This window comes from Strigops habroptila, chromosome 10 (assembly GCF_004027225.2).
Source record: "Strigops habroptila isolate Jane chromosome 10, bStrHab1.2.pri, whole genome shotgun sequence".
NCBI lineage: Eukaryota > Metazoa > Chordata > Aves > Psittaciformes > Psittacidae > Strigops > Strigops habroptila.
In genome coordinates, this window is record NC_046359.1 from 42,038,079 (window position 1) to 42,056,094 (window position 18,016).

General features: G+C 45.8%; 1 long non-coding RNA gene across 1 annotated transcript; it reads left to right on the forward strand.

Annotated features, from left to right (window-relative positions):
* Positions 1 to 4,829: 4,829 nt before the first annotated feature.
* Positions 4,830 to 6,195, forward strand: LOC115613801. The gene is made up of 3 exons (XR_003993527.1): positions 4,830 to 5,090; positions 5,618 to 5,671; positions 6,145 to 6,195. It is a non-coding gene; the product is annotated as an uncharacterized LOC115613801 (long non-coding RNA).
* Positions 6,196 to 18,016: the final 11,821 nt, after the last annotated feature.

Sequence of the window (18,016 nt, forward strand, 5' to 3'; positions counted from 1 at the left end):
CCAGTGCTTGGGGTGGTGGAATTGCCTGGCAGCTATGCAGAGCCAAAGCAGCTCTCAAATGTGTTTGGAGGGTGAATCCCTGCTTTCTCATCATGTTTGTGCACTCAGATCTTTCTCTTCTGGGCCTCAACCAGAAAATCTGCAATGCAGTTCTACTGGCGCTCATGGGGATCTGCATTGTACAGCCCATGGAAAACCCAAGGCTGCAGGATGCAGTGAGGTTAGTCTAATCTGACAAAAATCCGTAGAGTGCAAGAATTAGTTGTGGGCTTTGTCGTCCTCAAAATGCAGGTACCAGTTAGTGAAAGGAGGAAAGCAAGCAACCAAGAACATAAAGTACTAATGAATGGGTCAGGAAAGGCAGCGTTGTGGGATGGCTGGTGTTTGCAAATGCTTTGCTTTTAACAGGGCCAAGTTAAGAAAATGCCTTGAGAGGTTTGGGCTTTTTTCCCCCTTGGAATATACAGATGGAACAAGTAATTTCTGCCTTTCGAAGTAAAACACCTTCAGAGGAATCCTGCAGCTTTCCTCTTTAGTTCTCTGGTGACCTCAAGATGGCACTGTTGCCCTGGAATTGTTGGGAATTTCCTTTGGTCTATGGGTCCATCCATACAACATTTCAGAACTGATTTGAATGTATTTTTACCTGCTTTGTTTCAGAAAATCCTCAGTGCGTTGCTGTAAGATTCTGATTTTCTTGGGCTACAGATGCTTCAGTACTTAATTCATTGTAATTCCAATCTGACGTTTTGCGTGTTTCATAAAAATAGTTGACTCAAAGTCCTGGTTAACAGTTACACTACTATGAGTAAGACATGCTACAGAGAGTGCAAACTGTATCAGTCACAATGGCAGGAATAGACGGGAACAGCTGAAGTTACAGCTGTAGCACTGAGCTATCTTAGCTGCCTTACAATGTCTTCTTGAAGTATTATCACTCTGACATGACAAACGCAGTGTTTCTTCAGGTTTGGGAAACCAGACCTTCCTACCAGTATGTGTCACACAGCGGAAGGCATCCTGGAGCTGGTCTTTGTTCTCTCTCAGGATTTTTGCTTTGGAATCCTGAAATTCATATTTTCCTACAGAAGCATAATTGTTTTTCCCTGAGCACATTGGAATCACATTCAGGATATAATTTTACAGCTTAAGCCTTGCAGGATGATGATAATGGTGTACACTGTTGAATGCTGTGAGATAAACTCATTAATGTTTAATTAAATATCAGGAATTTTAATAACGTGTAGCTGTGGGTACACAAATGATAGAAGTCACCTCTGAAGTTACAGAGATTTAAATATGCAGAATGTAAGTTAGCTCAAGGATAGACTGGAGGGAAGTTGCATCATCCTTGAAAAATATGGACCGGATCCCTGATTTTCAGCCTTTGTGTGTGACCTTGACCAAGGCCCTGTCCCAGGGATCAGCGCTGGGGTGCAGCCACTTTGGTCTCCTATTTTGGGCAGGTGCGCATGAACTGGGGAATGGAATTTACTGGGAAAACAATGGTGAGTTACCAAAGTAATTTATTTACTGATTAGCCTGGTCAGTGTCCCCTCTGCAGCCAGTTGACCAGGCCATTCCATAAACAGTGTGAAAGCGCTGGCCAGCGGGACAGATAAATTGCTTAGAGGAAATCAGACTTAAATATAGAGGACCATGAAGCTGCTTCCTCAACATAAATATCAATAGGTTGTTTAATCCATACTATATCATTGAGCAGGTGGAGAGATAAATCCCTTTGGAACGATTATAAATGCTTGATCATAGGGAATTTCACATTTTTGCCTTTACTGTCGGTAAGTAACCCAGGAGGAAGTGATCTGACCCTGATAATGGCACAAGCCAGTTCACAGGCACTTACTGCAGGATTCAATCTCCTGCAGTTTCCTGCAGGTATGAGAAACAGTGCAGAGGAGAAGCTCCTGCTATTGCTCCTGTCTTCATCTGAAAGAGAGAGACTGCTCCTCACATATGCTGCTGGTCATCCCCACACGTGTGTACCTCTTGCTGTGCTGATAAAGAGGAAGCCCATTTCCCAGTAAGCAACGCTTGTAGCATCCACAGTCCAAAAGACAGTGACAGCATTTGGGCTGTGTCTTTGTCTCATTCTTCCCTTGTGTGATTTGTGTGAAGCCAGAGGAATCCTAGTAGGCAAAAAGCTGGTGTGTTCATGTAGAAGCCTGCCCTGGGAGCCTGCTTAATACGTGTTTGACACTGTGGAAGACTTTGGCCTAATTAAGGCTACATACAGTATAATCCACATCAGGTACGAGAAGTGTGTTTTATTTATATCTTTACCTGAAAGCTAAATATTAATCTTTACAACTTCAAAAAAGCTGCACAGACTGATAGTGTAACGCCACACACTGCTATACTGCTTTTCCTTCAATTTTGCTTTCAGCCAGCTCAGCAGTGCTGAGAAGTTACTATACTAGAGGCAGCAGCACCTTTATCTGACATTTTGGAGGCAAAGTGCACTTCGGAGGCTCAGCTGCCATGGAAGGATGAAGCTTTGTTGGGGAAAAAAGTCCTCTGAGTCTATAAAATGGACTCATGCCAGAGTTTTATGCTATAAAGGGAAAAGAAAGGCTACAGAGACACCTGGAATTTGCTGGCTCCACAAAGCCTCATTTTTCAACGTAGGCTCTTTCTGGGTAAGAAAACATATTTCTGGAGACTTTTGGCTGATTAACTTTCATTTGTGACTCGTTTCATTTTTGACTGATGCAGGATGCTTGTTGCTGGGCTACCTGGTTCAAGCAGAGGTAATTTACAGGCCCGGTTATACTGCATTGTTCACCGCTGTGAGCACATTCTTGGTCTCAGCGCGCTATGTCTACTTCCTTGGCAACTGAAATGCAGACTTGGACACGACATGCAGTGAGTAATAACTAATAACACAGCTTCCACTGTCACCTTTCATATGTCGTTTTTCTGTGGTAAAATGAATGCAACATGCAGCTAGATTTATGAGGAATGTGGCAGGTACTTAGCAGGTACTTAAATACATGACTTGAGCTCGGTTTGGGTTTTTTTCCATTATTCATCCTAATTTGAAGACCTTTGGTTTGCAAGGAGAGCTGCTAAATGCTTTTCTACCGTTTAACCAGCTCTTTTAGGCGGTCCTGCTCTTCAAGGCTTAGCAGAAGCGAGCATACCCATAACACAAAGTTTTGCACGTCTTTGTGTCAGTCAAAGCCCCAGGGACACAACAGGAGCCCAGTGAAGCCGGTGACAAGCTCTCCTTAAATGCAGTGAACCCCTGCCTGAGCTTCAGCTTCATCAGCATTAGACATACTAGACATTTGTAAACACTTCCACTTGTTTGCTGTTTGGGGAGGAAGAGCATTGCCAAAGGCACGGCAGGAACAAGCGGTCCATCTTCCTCAGCAAAAGTGAAGAGAAGCCACTTCAGGCAGAGCTCTTGATCTTGGCTTCTACCAAATCAGACTTCCCTTGACAAGAATTGTGCCAGGAGCTGTCAGACCCCGCTGGAGTTGTATCTGGTATTAGGGAACAGCAAACGCATGGGGTTTTTTTCTGCTCACAATGCGTTTTATCATCCAATTGCAAACAGCAGCAATATTATCTACCTGAACTCTCGGCTCTCCCTAATCACCGGGGACCACTCCAGTGACCCCAGAGCTACGTGGCTACTTGGGTCATCCAGGAAGTTCCAAAAACCCCTCCTGACAAATGCAAGTGTTAAAGTCACTGAGCGCCCTGAGTGCTAATTGCCATGTAAAGCCTTTTCTGGCTACTACTAGTCAATCTGTAGATGCCACTAGGGAAAGATAAATATGGATTTTATGGGACCTGGATGACAACATAAACAAAGCCATCAGAGCAAATGGCAGATCGTGACTGATAATGATTTCCTGGGAGGTGAAGCAAATACCTCCTATGGCAATGATCCACGTAATTAGCTTGTACTGGATTGTAAGGACTTGGTGGTTGCAACTAAAAGCAGGAGGAAGCATCAGCATTAAAGAAAATTATATCATCAAAGAAGTAGTCAGTTGGGAAAACAGCCTATTTTTATGAGAATTATTACAGACTAGCCTTTAAGGGCACATTTAAATCTTTCTCCCAGGTAAACTAAATGCTAGGAAAACCTCACCATTGTGCTAGTTCCTAGGGGGACAAGTATAATCAGAGAACTGCTGCTGTGTGATGTACTCAAAGGGATGCATCTGCCTTTAAGGCAGGCTGGGGACTCACTCTCATCAGGTGTAAGGTCATTTGTCACCAATCTTTATTCAGCCAAATTCAGCAATGCGATGGGCACAGATGAGCAAGGCGAGCAACCAAGAACGTGTCACTGAATTCCTGTGTAAGACACAAAGAGTAAAATTCCCTGCTCTAAATTTCCCACTGTTTTTCAAACCCAAATGCTGGTCTCAGTGCTTGATGTCTCAAGATGAAACTGGAAGCTACAGGGGTGACCTCACCTCTGCACAAAGCCACGTTCACTGGAGCTCTACCTGTTATCAAGAGGGGAAAGGGCATGAAATTCTATTTTCTAGTTACTGATGTTAAGTAAGGGACTGAAATCTGGACCCTTATCGCCTGAGCCCAGGGAATTTCTCTGGGCAGAGCCCTGGAAATGGTGTTTCAGAGGCTCAGAATGGAATTTGTATATGAACAACCATAGCCTTCACTTGTGCATGTTTTTAACCTCCTCCCATGTTCATTTTGCTGCCTCACGTTCCGGCTCCGTGGCAGACTCATCCTGTCACTGCTGCTAATTTGCACTTGCTGCTGGCATGGCCGTGGGTGAAACCAGACAAATGAGTGCTGGCAAGAAGCAGGGAGTTGATCACAGCCTTGGACACGTGGTCCTCTGCTTGTGCTCCAGGGAATGAGCTCAAGCGAATGGCAAAGCTCAGCCTTGGGGTTGTGCCAGGCAGAAACCATGAGCTTTGTTTCCAAATCTGACACTGCAGCAACTTCTTACATGAAATCCTACAGCCTGGCTTAAACTGAGCAGATGTTCCAAGGGTCACTTGCTTCTTTAATCCTGTTTTTTACTGCTTAGATTCCACCTTCAAAGCCACTTTCTGGATGTGAAATAGCACTTGCTGGAGGTCAGTTCTAAGTTCAGCATTACTGCAGTGGTTTGCAGTGTTTGCAGAGTGGTCCGTTATGCCTGCACTGCCTCAGCTGCATGCAAAACTCTGCCAGAAATAGGAGTTGTTTCTAAAGGCTTGGTGCGGGTCCTGCCCCTGCATCCCCTCCTAAGCTGTGTCTCCACATCCTCAGCATGGGCAAACAGCCACCTCTCTCAAAACAACCGACCCAAAACTCCCCCAAAAATCTTTACCAAGTGGGATTGAAGGAATTACTGTGCTGTGGTGAAGCACTTTCAGATGTGTACATGCTGAATAATGCTATTTAGCTCCTAACTTTGGAGTTGTTAGTGGACGTTTAAATATATACTGTACGTAACCAATTATCACTGGTACAAAGTTGGAGAGAAACTGTATGTTTTGCACGGATTTATTATTGTTACTCTCTATAAGATGCTGTCAGCTTTAGCCCTAACCCAATGCCAAGCTGTGAACAAGTATCTTGTAGTGATCTTACAGTAAAATCACCAACAGTTCTCTTACAGAAAATCAGAAGCATCAACAAGGAAAGCAGTGAATAAAATCATGCCTTTGCAATGGTAAGGACAGCTTCCAGCATATGCAAACACAGAACTATCTTCTGCTCTTCTTTTTAGTAACCAAACAGAAAACAATCAGCCTCTTCCCCTACTTACAGGCTCATTGTATTGTAAGAGCATTGTATTGGAAGAACAGTAGCTGCTCACTGCTTTACTGCCAGCAGAATTCCTTATCACACTGTGAATCATGTTTGTAAATCCCATTTCAGCCTCAGCAGTGCTGAGCACCCAGCCTCAGCACCGCACCTCCCTAACCACACGCAAGACATTTAAGACCCCTGATTACTGGTGAGGTCCTTTCCTGCCCTTGGTCAATAATCAATAGTAGTAAATGCATGAAAAGCACACCAGACATTTTCCAACCTTGATGTTATTCTAAGGAATAATTTGGGACTTGCATTACCGGGCAGTGAGGGTTTTGAAGGATGTATCTAGTAGAAACAAACCCATGCTGACATATTGTCTTTGCGCAGCTATTGGGTCCTTCCCAACACACCAATGCAGGTCACTAAGTAAACTGCTCTGTGGCAACATCTACCCTTCTAGTGGTATTACTTCAATTAATACCAGCCTTCTAACTGACTTACAGCATTACTTCCTCCACAGGAGAGGGAGTTCACTCTGAATTAACAGGACGAGCCTGTCTCTGTATGGACTTGGTGCTTTGTATCCTCATGGAGAATGCTGAGATTAGTGTCATTCTTGCTTATTTGTTTCAGGAATAGGTTACTTCTTCAAAAAAGAAGGACAATTTTAGGTGATCTTATATAGATTACTGAGGAGGTAACAAATTATCATATTTGATATCTTTTCCTCTTGTTTTACTATGTCTGAGCATGGGAGTGAGAGAGGCTGTTTAAACCACAGCAGTTTATTTACAGATCCTTGGGGTTTCATTGTCTGGGATGGTGGAAACATTAACCCTAATTCAGCATTGTTGGAAGCACAGGATTTCCATGTAATTGCCTTTGCGAGGCAGGAGTTATGAGTGAGAATTCTCCTTTAGTACCCATTTCACAATCACTTCTTCCTCTGTGAGTTAAGGAGAAACAAACCTTTTTGCAAAATTTGGGTCAAATATCACAATAAAGAATCCATTGACCCTTTCAGCTGCTGGTTTTGGGTCATCTCTTTGCAGCAAATTACTTCTGGATTTTCTCTCATATTGATCCTCATTAAGGTTTTATTTGTCTACTTCTGAAACATTCCCAATATCTGGACCTGAGTGACTGTGGCTGCTCTTGCCAGGAGACACTGGCAGCCAGGGGCCAGCAGACTGCAGGGCTGAGGTACTGAGGAATGAGACAGCTTCCCCATGACCCGAAACCTTTCCATCCCTGCTGGCTGGACATCAGAAAAACAGGAGGCAATTCAGGCAGGAATCTTTGACGTGAGAATCTCTGAGTCAGGGTTAAAGTTATGTCAATGCCACAGCTCCTACTGATCGACCTCTGAGCAACTCTGTGAGAATTTGTCCTTGAGATTATCCGAGATTTTGTTCTTTCATCTCCCTTAGAGCATCTGTGAAGGACAGGGGATTCCCAACGAAACCCGACCTTTTGGGCAAAATCTATCCCATTGGGAACTACCCTGCTAAAAGCTCCAGAGAAATGCCTGTCTCCCCTCCTCTGCTGGTGAGTCTTCTAAATTTCAGGCCTGGGTGCCATGAGCGGGATGATGGTGTGAGTGCTCAGCAGCTCTGGGACACATCTGCCGTACATCAGGCACTGAGGAACTAAAAGGAAAGTTGCTGAAGTATGTAAAGCTACAGCAGCATTATTGGGCTTTGCTCTTTGATTGTAAGCGCAGGAGGAATCCAGCCCTGTGGGGGCCGTTACTGTGGCCTGGGCTGTGCACAAAGTCCTGCCTTTTTGATTTAGAGTGTTATTTGTTTCCAAACCTCTTTCCCCACCATCCCTCATTTCTACTCTCCCTGGGGACGATTCAGTGGAATAAAGCCGCATGAAGATAACACCCACCCAGCAAACACACTTGAGGACAGGCTTTAAACTGAGCAAGTGTTTTATTACTTCCTGAAGAAGGATGTTTTTACAAAGCGATACCCTTACGTTTGTTACAAATAACACATCTTATTAAGAAGTCATTTTAGCTAAAGAGAAACCTGTAGAAACTGCCCCCACTGCCCAACAAGCAAGTGAGGCTGGCAGAAGGAGGCAAGAACTTTGGAACTGATAGAAATAACTAACTCTGCCTATTATTCACCTTTGCTTTTTCTCCCCTCCTGCTGTGTTTGCTCCATCTTGCCTGTCTGCTCCATCTCCTTTGTGTTTTTCAGTCACGCTGGTTTTGGTTGTTTGGTTTTTGGTTTGGTTTTTTACTGGAACAAATAAAGCCCAGACTATTTCATTGTTTGTTTGACCACAGCACTAGTCCTCAGCACCAGCCAGCCAACAGCGTCTTCCCAGGGCTTAGGAAAGCAGGGATCTTTGCTCCCAACCTGCCTTCTGAACTGCATCTGCTCTGTGCGTGTGTGAACATGATGTGCACATTACACTGACAATAACAGTTAGAGGGAAGATGACCACGCCTGTAATTGCCAAGATTTGTGTGCACATTTTATGCTACAGTTGTGGTCATTCGACATTCCCCAAACTGAGTCCATCTTGGAAATGCAACTACTTCCCCCCCCCCCTTTAAGATTAACAACCCTGAGGATTGCTAAGAGGGCTGAAGAACTCGCTGACCTCACTGGAACTGTCAGGGGAAGTAGATAGCAGCACAGAAATTAGCATGCTAAATGCAGGCCAGAGTTTACCCTGGGTATCTGCATATTCTTTTGATGTAGAAGGAGTATTGTATTCTCGTCAGTGCTTGGCTACAGAAGCATTTCTCCAGCAGTAAAACCAGGTTTAATTATTAGCTGCTTTGCCACCTCGGTGGCTTCAGCAGGCTGTGTGTGGACTGCAGATCATGACACTCAGGCTGCCTTGAAAGGAAAAGGTGGAGGAGACCATTCCCCTCCAAAAGCTCCATCTCTCCCAGATAAGCAGGAGTGAGCGTGAGGCGCTGCTTGCTGCTGCTCATGTCACCCTGCCGCAGGCAGGAGGGTCCCCGAGCACTGGTGCTATCCCGCCAGCACAGAGGGATGATCCCTGCAGGGTTCCCTTGCTGGGCAGAACAGATAACACAGGAACATGAAACTGAGCTGCCTCCAGGTTTGGGTTACATGGGGCACGTCAGTCACTCCTCAAGCTCTGTAAGCAGGGCAGGGAGCACCGGAGGTTGAGCCTGGCCGGAGCCCAGGACAGGCTTCACTGCCTGTGGACCTGCCTTTGGGCAACCCTGAAGATGCTTTTCATAGGCTAAAGGTGATATGGCACCAACAGACCCTCCTTTTACCTATGGCCGGATTAGGTGGTGTGTGAACCGCTGTGTTTTGGCTGCCGGGGAGGACATCCGTGCGCAGGGACCTGTGTTACCATCCTGAGGAGCACAAACAGGCTGTGTGACACAGTTACAGCAGGCGAGCGAGAGACTAAGGAGGTCAGGAGGACACTGTGGTGTGTGGGGGTAGGATGAATCACCTCAATAACAAGAAGGCTCAGTCATGCTTCCAGGAAACACCGGGCTGTGCAGCACTGCCAACTGCTAGATGAGGCCGGAGCCAGTGCCAGGAACCCAGTACCTGTGAAGTAACAACAGAGATGGAGCAGCTCCTCCTCTCCCTCCGCAACATCTCCCAGCCCACGTGCTGCCATTCCCAGCATCTCAGAAGCGTGCACACCCGATTCCTTGTGCTCCCACACCGAGTGTCCTAGAGGGGAATCCACTGGTGTGGGTGCCTCCTATGGAGGGCTATGTCAGCCCAGCCTGGCTCCTCGGGGAAACATGGGCACACGAACGCTCTTGGCTGTCTTTCTGTGCACTTACAGGCTGCAATCAAGTCTCCATGAATCTGAAATATCATGTGGGAAGCATTTTTCCCACTTAGGATTAAACATAGAAGTGTTGGCTATCATTACTAACAAGCATAGAAGCTCTGAAGGCTGGCTTGAAAAAGATCTACTAACTCATTGATTTTTAACAGTTATTGTCTCTCTATATATGTATTTTGATAGTGCTTGCAGTGATTTTATATCACTACAATGATATAGTGCAGGTACCACCAGTGCGTTATCAACAATGGTGTGCTGTGATGCTGCTCATCAAATAAGCACATATTTTGCTTATTTACCTATTCCCTTTTTTTCCAAGAATCTCTTCCTATAGGGAAATTTCCAAGAAATCGGCTCTGGTTTCTCTAATTAGCAAACCCACAAAGCCTGTCTATCGTATGTGGCTAATGAAAAACTGAATAAGCATCCTCCTAGAACTTGGCACTGTTCACCATCCTAAGGTTATACACAGTTTAACTGCAGCTTTTTGCATAAGAGCTTGAAATACAGCAGGAAAAAGACCTTTATCCCCACTGTTAAGTAAGCAGATAATAGACATTGTTGGTCAATAAGGGAGATGGAGCACATATTTCACAAACAGATTACTTGGGAACTTGATGGACAAGTCCTTCCCGGGCCAGCCACGGTAGCTGCTGTATTTCATATTTGCTTTGTCATCTTGGCAGTGGTACAAATGGGTTCCATTGGCTCTGCAGCTACTGTGGCATCATTTCATCATCCCATGCTGATGTGAGCTTTTGTTTTCCTAAACGTTAAGTCAGAAGCATCTGGCTAGATAAAAGCAGGTCAACACAAAGAAAGCTTTCAAGAAGCAGTGTTCCCAGTTGCTATTTTGCTATGAGAAAAGCCATTTATAATGGACTGTATAGAATTAGCTTGTAAGATTTAGGCTAAGGTTTTCTGAACACTCATGCCTGCAGTGGGGCTCCTCCATGCTTCATCTCTACATAACCGACCTGCTTTCCAAAAGCAGCCACCACTCCTCTTTGCTTCCAAGACTGATTAAATCAAAACACCTCCTCTACACCCGTTAATTTTAGCTTGGAGACACAGCTTTGAACAGCACATTTCTGGTGTATTAGTATAAGCACTGTTATTAGCAGGATGGGCCACTGGATCCTACTCTTCCTTCTGGCATTATTCAGTTTGTGGCACTAAAGAACTCACTTAACTCATGCTTTAATGTACGAGTAAGAAGAAATCTTTGTCTTATAATGGGGAGAACTAACACTTGGGGGCAGAAGTCGCCTCATTAACTACTGACGTATTAACTCTCTGAGCTATTCACACCAGGTTTTCTTTACAGTCAGTGACAGAAACGGGCACTGTAAGGATGGGGTTCATCTAATCAAGTCCATACCACCGTTGGAGGAGATTAACCACGCTGCAGGCTGCACTGACAAAGCTGATTAGATCTCTGTTGACTCGGAAAGGGAGGCTCATGATCTGAAGACGTTTGTGTGTTAGCTACCAATTCCTAGGCATGAATCCCCCCCTTATTGTGGAGTTGAGGCTGTGGTTTCTCGATCAGCATCAGCAGCTATGGGCTGCTGCCAGTACTCTGTCACACACTTTTCCCTGCCCTAATCACACGGTTCCATGCATCAGCTCCAGCAATCCTGCAGCCCTGGTGAATAGGAAAAGGTACTGAACCTGCTGAAAACTAATGCTGAAGAAGAAGAATTTGGTTTTGGTTGTGCTGCCAGGCAGAGCTGATGTCCCTCATGGCATCATATGCCCTAATTCCTAGATCTAAGATCTGCTTGGGGACAGGAATGTCATTTCTGAAGAGGAAATGTGAACTGCCCTTTTTGGAACTGGGTTTTACTTGGACCAGCATAAGTTGACCACAAAATAGCCTCTGTGGAAGGCAGTTCTGAAAATGAATAGATTTAGTTGCAGAGCATCAAGTTAACCTGTTTATGCTTACTGTCTTGGAGTATGATTTGACAAACATCAAATACAACTGATCCTTGAAAAGAAAAGAGGCGATGAGACATAGAACAGACCTTCATGTCTCCACCCTTTTGCGAAGGCCACGACTGATGCCTGGGGAAAGCAGCAGTGGAGGCCGGTCTCAGAGTTGGGATCACAGCATGTTCCAAATCACAGTATCAGCCCTGGGGAGAGGAAATGTTAAATGGTTGAGACTAAAAAAAATGTTACTTCTGCTCTGGGCAAAGATGCTTTTCAAACAGGTCTCAGGATGGTTTTCTGCAGAAAATGCTATAGTGGGTGCAAACTTGCTTTCAGTAGATGGCATTAATTATTTGACATCATTTGCTAGAATGGCTTCTTTCTAGATATCTACAGCTTAGAAAGGGCAGTCTGCCACAGAACCACAGAATGATTTGGAAAGGACCTTAAGATCATCCAGTTCCAACTCCTCTCACACTAGCCTACGTCACCCAAGCCCCATCCAACCTGGCCTTGAACACTGCCAGGGATGGGGCAGCCACAGCTTCTCTGGGCACCCTGTGCCAGCGCCTCAGCACCCTCACAGGGAAGAGCTTCTGCCTTAGATCTAACCTGAACTTCCCCTGTTTCAGTTTGAACCCATCACCCCTTGTCCTATCGCTCCAGTCCCTGATGAAGGTCCCTCTCCAGCATCCTTGTAGCCCCCTTCAGACACTGGAAGCTGCTCTGAGGTCTCCACGCAGCTTCTCTTCTCCAGGCTGAACAGCCCCAATGTTCTCAGCCTGTCTCCATACGGGAGGTGCTGCAGCCCCTGAGCATCCTCGTGGCCTCCTCTGGACTTGCTCCAACAGCTCCATGTCCTTCTTATGTTGGGAACACCAGAACATGAGCTTGGCTAATGGCTGATGAACAGCCAGTAACAGCACCTACAGACCTAAACAGGATCTAACAAAAGCACTTCGAGCAGCAAAATAAATATGGATATCAATTTGTGTAATAAAGGGAAATTCATCCATCTCAAGCTGATACAGTTAATATCAAATATATAAATGGTAGAATGATGAGCATGCCCCCTGTAGCTCATTGCCCTTGAAGCTCATTGCCCTTGAAGCTCACTGCCCTTAAAGCTTATCACCCTTGAAGCTCACTGCCCTTGAAGCTCATTAGCAAGAGCTCAGCCCCTTGAAGGACATTACATAGAAAAGACTTTGCGTCAAGACAGGCAGAAGCAGTTTCTGCCTGATGTGTGTTGTGATGGTGAGAGGAGCAGGGATGTGTGTGTAGAGGAGCTGGCTGGAAACACCAGGAGGACCTGGGTTGCCTGCTGAGGATGAGCCCGAGGCTGCCCTCCTGCTGTTGGTGTTGGGTCAGTGGCAGGCTGTGTGTTGCACAGAGGCTCCCGTTCCCTGCTAGTGCTGTGCCACCAGGCTCTTGCCACACTGCAGCAGGCCTGTCCTGCAGAGCAGAAGCGACGGGATGCGCCATATCCTGCGTTCATGTTCCAGGAACCACCCTGTGAGCTCTGATGTACACGGCCAGTGTGATGGCTTCATTCCGATTTGCCTGGGGATCTTCCTCTTCTGAGCCAATACTGCTCTCACACCAAGTTCTCACATGGCCTCATTCAGTCCCCAGGACACACGGAGGTGTACCAGCGTGGCCCCGTTTCTCAAGGCCAAATGTGCCACCACAGGACACTTCTTCTGTGGCAGCATTGCACAGAGGTGCTCTGCAGCCTCACACAATTCAAAGCTGCACTTGTTGAACTAGTTTTGAACTGGCTATTCAAATGCTAGAACATGCACGTTTATCATTTCCCCACAGTATTCGCTGTTCTTGTAGGGACTTACCTCAAAGGACCTGAGCGACCTTCTTTCAGCAAGAGACCTTTCGAAATCCTACACCAATGAAATCCAGCACCCTACAGTGACAATGGAAATCCCTGCCCCCAAATAACCAACTTTGATGCCAGAAGGCATTGTATGTTCTCTGACAGGGCCTGATAGTGCAGGTAGGTGGAGCAGGCACTGCAGTGACTAGCATACATCTCTCTCAGTGGCTGTCCACAGCAAATACCCATTGATTCGTTGATATTTGTCACCACAGGTCCAAGAGAACTGGCTTAGATCAGAGCCAGCAATCTTCTGTTCTTTCTTAAGATAATAGAAGGCAGAGCTTAACAATATGATTTATTAAAAATGATGTAGGAAGGACGATTTCAGTAATAACTAAAAGTGTCACCAACCAATCAGCTGCAGAGGGATTTGTTCATTCCATGAATTCCATATTCGCAGAATTTCCCACTCCTGCTGAATCACTGTTACTATCTTTCCAGCAGAGAGGAGCTACGCTGTGTGCAAAAGTGAATAATACCACTTTTTTGTCTGACTTCTTTCTTTTAATGATTAATATGGTGGTGATTTTTCTAGTAGGATCCACTTGAGCTGAATCAAGTATCGGTTCTAACACGCTATTAGCATTAACTTCACAGCTGACTAGAGCAACTATTTTGCAGACAAAGTGTAACCAAAGCAGCCAGGAAATGCTCCTAAGTCCACTGAAAACAAAACCCCAACCAACAAAGCATGTTCATTAAAAACAGTTATAGATTGGCTGTGCAGTTAATTGTGCCAGAAGTTACGAAGCAGTTACAGGCTGCCAAATGCCATTGGATCAAATGGCTTGACAGCAAGAAAGCAAAATAACTAGCCTAGAAAGGAAAGGTCAGAACTGGACATAAGAAAGGCCTATTCTTAAAACAGCTGTTTCTTTATTAGGGAGAAAAGATTTTGGAAGGGAAAGAAGTGGGTTTTTTTAATTTGCCTTGCATGGTTCAGAAGTATAGTGGAGGGTACACTGACCCCTCCATTTGCCTGGAGTCCTAACACTGACTCCAAAGAGCTGGGATTTCACAGGCACAGTAAGCAGGTAGAAGAAGAAACCTCTTTACAGAGCAAGGCATTCTTCATTTCCTATCTTAATGCCAGTTACAGCTCTAGGCTTTCTGCACAGGTCACAAACAGAAGCATGTAAGCACATGCTTAACTCCCCTCTGTTCAAAGAAGGCCTTTTAATTAACTGCAAACACATGTCTAAATCCTTTCCTTGATAAAGCTGCTTTCCTGCATCGGGATGTAACAGTGAATTTGATATAGAGCTGTGTGAACAGCAATACTCACTTTCCATTTGTAGTGTTTTTCATTACAAGGAACAACCTTGTTGATGTAGGTAACTGGACAGTGAGTGCTTCTGTTGGCTTTGGTGTTGCTGACTGGGTTTTATTTGAAGAAGCCTTGTAAGGACAGCTACCAGAGAGAGACACTGCCTGCAAGAACAGCAGCCTCAAATGAACACCGACAGCCTTGAAGTGGAACAGACAGATGGAGTCATGTTTGCCAGAGCCCCACAAGCCTTTATTAAAAGCAGACAGGTCTGATGACTGCACAGAAAGGGAACAAGTTAGGTGTTAGAAGGAGGCAGCGTGCTCTGTAATATGCGACTGCATTAGCGGTTTATAGGCAGGGCTTCACCTTTTCCAAGTGGAAGGCACAGTGCTGAAGAGCCCCCCGTGGCACCGAGCTCTCCACGTGCAAACCTGCACAGAAATTCAAAGGAAAAAGCAGTGACTTTGTTTACTCAGCAAATATGCTGAGTAATAGCGAATCTCCAACCAAAGTCCTCCCCACAGCGCTCGGCTGGCTCCAGAGAGCTCAGCAGCGCCCGCTGCAAAACACCCTGCAGAACCACCCCAGCTTTCTGTGTAGCTTTTCCCTATCTTGTCACCCAGTTCTGGGCTGGCATGAAGCTGGATGCCAGAGAGTCGGAGTCGCTCCTCCTCTCAGAACACAGTTTATGGTGCACAAGCAGATTTGGAAACGGGTCTTTCCACACGTGCAGTCCGGAAGCTGAGCGAGAAAGAATTGGGTGAGTCATGAACAATGCCTGGAAGCCTAAAAAAACCCCCAACAATAAAAAACCTGGAGTCCTCCCTGCTTCGAAGACACAGCATTCTCCTCAAAAGCATAGGCAGGAACACAGTGTTCTCCTGTAACACACCATTTATGGCTTCATCAGGTACCTTTATCAGCCACCTTCCCAGTAATCTTAAAATTTATAATGTTGCCAGGTGGACAGCCTTAAATTTAGGAACTACCTCTGTTCCTCTTGGATGCTGATGTGTGGAAACACAATAGAAAAGCCTGAGAACAGAAGTCCAGAGCAAACTGGTCCATGAGAAAGAGCCTGGGGAAGAGGTAGCGAACTGAACTCTGGTGTGATCTGTGCCTGCTTTGTCTGGCAGTGGGACTGGGCTGCCACAGGGATTATTCCTCAAAGCCCCTGTATTTGAAGCCAGTGAAGCAACAGTGGCTGCTGGGTCCCATAGGACAAAACTACGCATCCAGTCCCATTCACCTGGGAGCAGTGGAAGGCCTGAGGAACCATTATTACTTCTTTGCCTGGGAAGAAACCATGCCCTCCCTCTCTCCTGAGCTATATGGCCCATGTCTTCTGGCATTTGGCCCCAAGAGGAATTCAGTATTCAGCCTGGTATAGTAGGAAGAGCTATCCCAGAACAAGGGCAGGATCAAGAAGATGCCATGCTATAAGGGGAAGACAGCAGCACATTGGCCAGTGGTGTGGTATCCTTCAGCAGAGTAAGAGGTCTTGTGGTGAAGAAATGTTAAAAGCATCACAAATTGATCTACACATTGTTTACACCCCAAGAAAGAAGCCAAAAAAGCCTTAACTCCCCTCCTGTAAGTCGGACAAAACTCTTGACACAGTGTGTGTTCAACATTGATTCAGTTTTATTCCTAAGGGTGGTACCGATATTGGTATCCTGTTTATTCCACTCAGGAGGGGAACTTACAAGTACTCGGTCTTACAAGAAGTTTTCTTACTACAAGCAAACTATGACAACATCATGGGGGCAACCAAGTAATGCTCAGCTTCAGTAATTCCTGAAGTCCAGCGAATGAGAGACATCAAACTCCTCATCCTCCCTTTGTTCCTAGCTAAATTCCATCGGATTAACTCCAATCCCCATAAAATTATAACCTGCCCCACATTCAGGAATTAAAAAAGGTTTGAGTTGTACCAGTTTCTTTGACCCATATATCTTAAAATTGGTTAATTCTTCCTTATAAACTAATGGCCCTGCGTGGGGGTGAGGAGGAGAGGACATGGGCATGTTCTGTTTCAGTGTAATTGCTGGTCAGCTTCCTGGTTATTTACAACACCTTATTAAATGGTGTTACAGCACATGGGAAGCCAAGTAGATGAGGAGAATGTTACAGCAATCTAATTACTGACTCTTACAATGGTCATTAAAGTGTCCCACATGGGTTCCTACCGCTAAGCTAAAAACACAGCACACCTAGATACTGACATACGAACAACCCCACGGAAAGCAGGGTGCGGGGTCGCAGGTCAGTAGAGCAGGACCTGTGGTGTCCAAGCTGTGTCTGCAGCATAGGGAGCACTATGCTGCAGCACCGGGGCGGCAGAGGGGACGGCACGCACGGGGCAGAGCAGCGTGGTGCATGGACAGACGCGGGCTCACGGGCGCTGTGCTGAGCACAGGGAAGTGGGTCCCGGCAGACTGGTCTCTGTTACGCTTCTCGGTAACTCTTCTCTCCTGGAAGTGTGAGCACCTTCTGCTGTTTTACTAATGAATGAGACCAGCCATCCAACTCGAGCTGCCAGGAACCTCTGTACAGACCCCAGATCACCACACCTTCAAACCCATCACCCCTTGTCCTATCGCTGCAGTCCCTGATGCAGAGTCCCTCTCCAGCATCCTTGTAGCCCCCTTCAGACACTGGAAGCTGCTCTGAGGTCTCCACGCAGCTTCTCTTCTCCAGGCTGAACAGCCCCAATGTTCTCAGCCAAGGAGAAGACGAGTTCTTATCTCCAAGCACGGCAACAGGCGTGTGCATTCCTGCTAGATCTTCCTTTCCAGGGCACCAGTTTTCTTACTGCCTCTGTGTATTCTTAGACACAGCTTCACCTCTGTAGCTACAGATAGCTATGGCTATTTGTTCCCTCTCCATTTTCTACTCACAGAATGCTCTTGGATGCTCACTCTCTTGTGGCCGTGTTTGTTGGTTCCCTGGAACAGAGCAGGCAAAGCAAGAGGTCAGCTCTGCCTTCTGGTAACTTTTGTGATTTGTTTGGGCTTTTTTTGCGATTACCTTTTTGTCATTTTTCTGGGTCTCAAAGTATTTGCTTTCCTTTTCCCTTTTTAACTACAAGTTTAATAAAACAAATACTATATCTAGGGGCTTCCTTAGCATTTATATATGGTATATTACAGTTTATCAAAAACTCCCCAAGCAAAGTTAATTGCTTCTTTGCTCCAAATTTTTTAGCTGCTCACCAGTTATTATTGCCTCATCATTCATCCTCCTGCCCTCGGCAGCACAAACAGGAGAAAAATGAATTAGAAGCCCCCCTGCAAAAAGGCCAAACCTTGAACAACCCGGGAGTTGGAAAGGCAGCAGGAAGAAGC